The 5,516-nt window shown below is 52.3% G+C and overlaps 1 protein-coding gene across 1 annotated transcript in view; it reads left to right on the plus strand.

The window, feature by feature from the left end:
• Positions 1-5,516, plus strand: part of LOC127750269 (nucleolar and coiled-body phosphoprotein 1-like) — a 102,011-nt gene that overhangs the window by 15,282 nt on the left and 81,213 nt on the right. Inside the window, exon 3 of the mRNA XM_052271437.1 lies at positions 1,174-1,232. The gene's annotated coding sequence lies outside the window, so the exon portion shown is untranslated. The remainder of the gene's footprint in view (positions 1-1,173; positions 1,233-5,516) is intronic.

Genomic DNA, 5,516 nt, shown 5'->3' on the forward strand with positions numbered 1-5,516 from the left:
GGTGGGGCGGCGGCGCGGCTCGCATTCTCCACATCGGTCCGTCTCTCTTGCCCCCGTTGTCATTCCAGCTGTCTGACCAACAACACTCTCTTTCACTCTGGTGGTCTGCTGTCTCTATCCGTCTCTCTCTCTCGCACGCGGAGCTGCTCGCGCCCCCTGGCGAGGCGAGCGCTCAGCTGTCAGGCCCCGGCCGCCGCCCCGGCCCGGGCAAACTGGGCTAGGACACTACTTGCCCGGCGCGCTGAATACGTTATGGCGACGATTAGATCCAAATGGGGATGGAGAAAAGGCAAAGTGGAGGGGGGCAGCAGACCTCTAAGCTGCGCGTCCAGAGAACGGTCGGGGAAGAAGAGAGAAATCCGCAGAGGCGGAGGCATCCTGGTTCTTATTTTGCGAGGCTCGTGACCTCTTCGCCCGTCGTCCGACCGAAGCTGGGTAGTCAACTCGGTGAGGGCAGGCGCCTACCGAACTCGTCCAACCTTGTGAAAAACGTCCACCCGAAGCGGGATAAGCAAACCGCCGAGCACCCGCGGACTTGCCAATAACGGCAGTAGAGTGAAAAACGCCCGCCAGAAGCAGGGTAGGCAACCCGCAAAGGACTCATGTCTTGCGGGCCCGCCCTCAACCTAGTGAAAAACGCCCGCCGGGAGCGGAATAGGCAACCCTTCAATCGCCCGTGCCTTGCGGGTTTGCCCAACCTCTTGACGGAAAAACCGCCCGCCCGAGGAGGTATAGGCAACCCGCTGAACATCCGTGCCTTTGCGGGCCTACGCAAACCCTTGACCCCCACAACGCCCGCCCCGAGGCAGGGTTTGGCAACCCGCCGGTCACCGATACCCCGCGGGCCTGGGCTGCCTGCCTACCTCAAGGGCGGTATGCGGGCGGAGGCCGGCCAGAGTCTGTGCCGTGTGACGGATCGGCTTTGTGCACCGCCGCTACGGCGCGCTGTTGTGCCCGGGAGCGGTGCGCGGCGCGCGTTGGCGGCAGCGAGCACCGCGGCACGTGCTCCATTTACGTGATGACAGAAGGGGCTATATTGGCGGGGCGATCAGCCGCCGCCGCCGCCTCTCGAGGCCGTGCGAACGAACGTTCCGTCTGTCTCCCTTTCTCTACTTATCGCCCCATATCGCTCGATACCCCAAGCTGATTTAAGGTTTCTGTCTGTTTGTGCAGGTATGCAGTCGGCCGAAAGATGCCAAGAAACAGCAGCCGCCAATCCTGTTGGGGGACCTGTGAGTAGTACTACAGTGCCGTGAACCGCGTAGTAAAAACAAACTTGGTGAAGCCCTTCTAAAGGGCCCTGCCTCTCCGACCTCTCCCTCTGCTCGCCTCGCTCTGTCCTCCCTCCTCTCACGGGCCGCACCGCTCCCTCTGCAAATAGAGCAGCCTTTCCGGCCGAGGTTACCGCAGGATCGGCTGACGAGAGCGAGCGCGGGCGCATTCAAATCACCCACAAAGAAACTTTCTTAAATTATTTACTTCATTTATTGTTTTTCCAAAATAAAAATTTCAAACTCAATTTTAGTTAACGATTTCAGTCGTAAATTTACTGCAGTCGACTTTTGCTCGTCTATAATGAGATCGATTGAGATTAAACAATCCGAACTTGTATCTTTTTTATTAAATATTTTCCCGTTAAACCAACGTATTGTCGTTTTTCACAGTGGATATAGCACAGCATCGCGGCCCTATCCACCACGTCTCCGCGTGTAATAAACCTTTGCGCGACGCGCCTTTACTTTGTATTTCGCTTTTATTGTTTCTCATTTCCACCGAGGGATTGTGTGTGTGTGTTAAGGGGAGGGTATACTGAAATCCTTAAAATCTAAACAAGAGGCAATTTCAAAAAAGTGGTTTATAATAGTAGTAGTACTCACTTTAAAAACTCATTTAAGCTATAGCATGTCCAAATCCATCAAAAAACTTTGCGCATAGAAGTTTTTTAACTTAAAAGTTTACGTAACTTTGAAAACTTCTGTGCGCACAGTTTTTTGGTAGACTTTTGGCATTCTATACCTTAAATTAATCCTCAAAGTGCATACTACAACAATTATAGAGTACTTTTTTGATTTTATCTCTTGTTCAGATTTTAACTTGATTAATTCATTAAATTAGATGATTTATCATTTTTTTCAGTATACTCTCCCCTTAAGTGTGACATGAAGCGAACGCTTTGCAGCCCCTCTCGCTGAGGAGGCCGCGCGGACGTGCTCGGCCTTGTACCCCTCCGTGTCACGGAGTTGGAGTACGAGATGATGTTTAACGCAATCTCTCTCTCTCTCCCCCCCCTCTCTCTCTCTCTCTCTCTCTCTCTCTCTCTCTCTTATAAATTCTCGGCATTGCATACATGTGACTTGTGTGGCCTCCGCGCAGCCTTACGGATATCTGATGCCCGGCCTCTACAATACGTCGGCCTTGCGCTCGGCTCTCCCGCGGCGGCCGGTGGCGCGACACGTCGCGCGGGCGCCGGATCGACAGTAATTAATGCAGCAACACCTGACCAGGCTGACGTCCAGCGTCGTGTCGGTGGCGGGCCGGGCACAGCGGGCCACTCCATTAGGGGCGGCAGAGAATGCGCAACAATAAAGTTTGATGCATTTCGAAGACGACATATGCTCTTGACCTACTGTGATAATGTCCTGTCGATGAATTCTTGAAGTTCGGATCTATAAGCAGAGTAAAAATAATCTTGAACTTTGGTGTTTCCATTGTTGAATGTCAACAAACTCTGTCAAGTGCAGTTTACGTTTTTGATGGGCTTCAGCCGAGCTTCGATCATCTCCTTCCGATGGCTCTAAAATCTTATGTGACATCAAATTAATTCTTCAATAGAAACCATAGTTTTAATTTATTCGTGTTTTATCAGCTAAACAGTTAAATATCGGCAAGAGATGACGCACTCTGGCCATGGCTGCTGGCTGAGGGTCTCAGTATTAGTTAAGACACTACCCCAATGCTTTCCCGCCTGCTCCCGATATGTACTCCGCCGCCTCCGTTCGGCAAGGTCGGGTCTCGTCGCGTCGGGCTCTCCCACGGACCTGGCACCACATTAGCGGCGCCTACGGAGCCTGCGCGCCGAGCCGCCCCGCGACCGACTGGATTATCATTATCGGCGCCTATAGTCGTCGTCGGCTTGTCGTTTGTTGCTCGTCATTAGTCTCCGACCAGGCGGCGGAATTGTCGTCGAACGTTCTATACCTCCCACCTCCTGCTCGTAACTCTGTCCTCGTTGATGAGCTGATATTTCTATCTTTATCACTTATTAGCGGGGCTCTTACTTGTTATTCACTATGGGACAAGCCTTTTGTCTTCAAGTTCCATCGCTCTTTTATTACAATCTATTTAGAAAAGTTAATGTTATGTCAGCTCTAAAATGCCCCGTGCACTCGAGAAATAATAACAGTGTTTTGTTTGTCTCTAAGTTACGTCGGTTGCGCCCCATTACGCACCGCTTGTGTCGTATCGGCGCCCGCTGCTGCTGTGTGTGACCGCATGATTAGCCGACATTGTTCTGTGCGGACCGTAACATCTCTCATCTCTCTTGCGCAACACCCAAAAGCGTCGAGCGGCCCGGGTGGCACGCGCACACCTCGTGAGTGTATGTGTGTGTGTGTGTCTGTGGCGCCGGTCGTGCGACGACGCTCCTTCTCGCGAGGCGTGAAAAGTAGGCCTCATCAAGGCGTCCCATTGTGGGTATCTCAGCGCGTGGATCGCGCGCCCGCCGCGTGTCTGTGCTGTGTGTCTCCGATGCCCCTCGGACCGGCTCTCGGTCGTGTGTGGAGAGGGTGAGTGTTTCCCGAAGCAGTTTGGTCGTCTCGCTTTGCCTTAAAGAGTGTCGTGAGGCTCGCGTAGAGGGTTGCGGCCATCATTGGCAGAGAACGTTGAGCCAATCACGAGACTGTAATCGCCTTAAAAGCTCCTGCAAAAATAATGCAAAGCGTGGCCCGGCTTCAGAGTGTGATGTCGATAAAAGGCTCCTCGGGTTGCAAGGCTGCAGGCAGCTATTGAGTGAGTCCGCGCCCGGCCAGGCTGCACGACCTGCTGTCAAAAGTGAACCTGTTGAAACGAAAGGGATTTCTACTATCCAATCCATCTGCATCCATCCGTTCAACCTTTACTGATTGTAACGATCTGCTCTGTTGCGTTGCCTTCTGTTTCTATCTTTGTTCACAGTCCCCGCCATTCGAATTCTGAGTTGTTACATATCTCTAATGGATAAAAAGGTTAAAATATTCCTGATGAAGATATTTATTTTGAAAATTAGTGTACAGCATTCAATGCATTAATGCTGTCGCTAGATTTGATGATGTTTTTAGCAACGTAACACACTCTTTCTTATAGACATTTTCGTTTTGAAGTCACTCAAGCTGCTTGAGCGGTCGGGAGACTTGAACGCGGGAGTGGAGACCTCTAGCAGGTAGTACGTACCACCATACCAGTCAACTGGTGGTCCAGAACACATCCTGCACTATCCCCTGCGCTTTTTTCCCGACACTGCTATGAATACTATGGGGGTCTTTTTGAGAGAGTACAGGCCATGTCGCGCTGCCGGCGGCCTGTAATGAGTGGGAGAGAGACGGAACTAGTGCAATGCGCCAAGCAGGGGGGCGAGGCATGCTCGGGCCGCCTGTCCTGCATTGCACCGCCGAGCAGCGCTTCCACGAATAACCAACACGTCTCTCTCTCTCTCTCTCTCTCTCTCTCTCTGACAGAGCGAGAGGAAAACGAGGGGGGAAGGGAGGGGAGGTACACAGTTTGCAGATAACATTGGCCGCGGGAAAGTGACACATGACAGTATCCGCGTCACTCCGTCTAATCGTAAGATCGGAGTAGATGAGATTTTTCTTTGGAGTTTCTCTTTTCCCTCCCTATTTGTTCTGGGGATAGTTTAGAACTTAAATCAGCCCCGTGCGTTTTGCCGTTACCTTCTTGTCGTGCCGCTTGGGCAGGGAGGAGACCAGGTCGAGGAGCTACAAGGCTCTGGGCAGCGATTCGCGGAAAGCTGTCTGGATCGCACGCAGCGCGGGCGGCTTGTCTTGGACCAGGACGGTGCGGGGGAGGGGCGAAGGAAGGGGGACGACAACGTGCCGGTGGTGGCACTTCGATTCGTTGAAAATGGTATTGACTTGCTCTGGATTTTAAAATAAAATAGCGGCTAGCAACTTGTTTTTATGCTGTGTGAACTCATCTGCTTGTCGGGGCGTGTTATTGCGTTCGATCAGACTGCAATCGCTGCCGGGAATGTGGACCAGGAGGGCGTCTTTCTGATCGACACGGCAGGCTTCCGTGACCAGACTTCTGCAGATGGCTGGGGGAGGAGGGGGAGCGAGGGCTCGTGCCGAGTTGGCGCAGCGTGCCTTCCCTTATTCGAGCAGCTTTACTTTCATTTCGATGTAGCGTGCTTGTTCTTAAAATAAGGCCAGTGTTGTTGTTTCCCTACTGGGAAAAGGAGACGACAGGGTCTGTTTTGTGCCTGGCTGCCTTTATGGGCTCACAACTTCTTTTTAATATAATTT

This window comes from Frankliniella occidentalis, unplaced genomic scaffold, assembly GCF_000697945.3.
Source record: "Frankliniella occidentalis isolate FOCC.00 unplaced genomic scaffold, Focc_3.1 Scaffold162, whole genome shotgun sequence".
Lineage (NCBI taxonomy): Eukaryota > Metazoa > Arthropoda > Insecta > Thysanoptera > Thripidae > Frankliniella > Frankliniella occidentalis.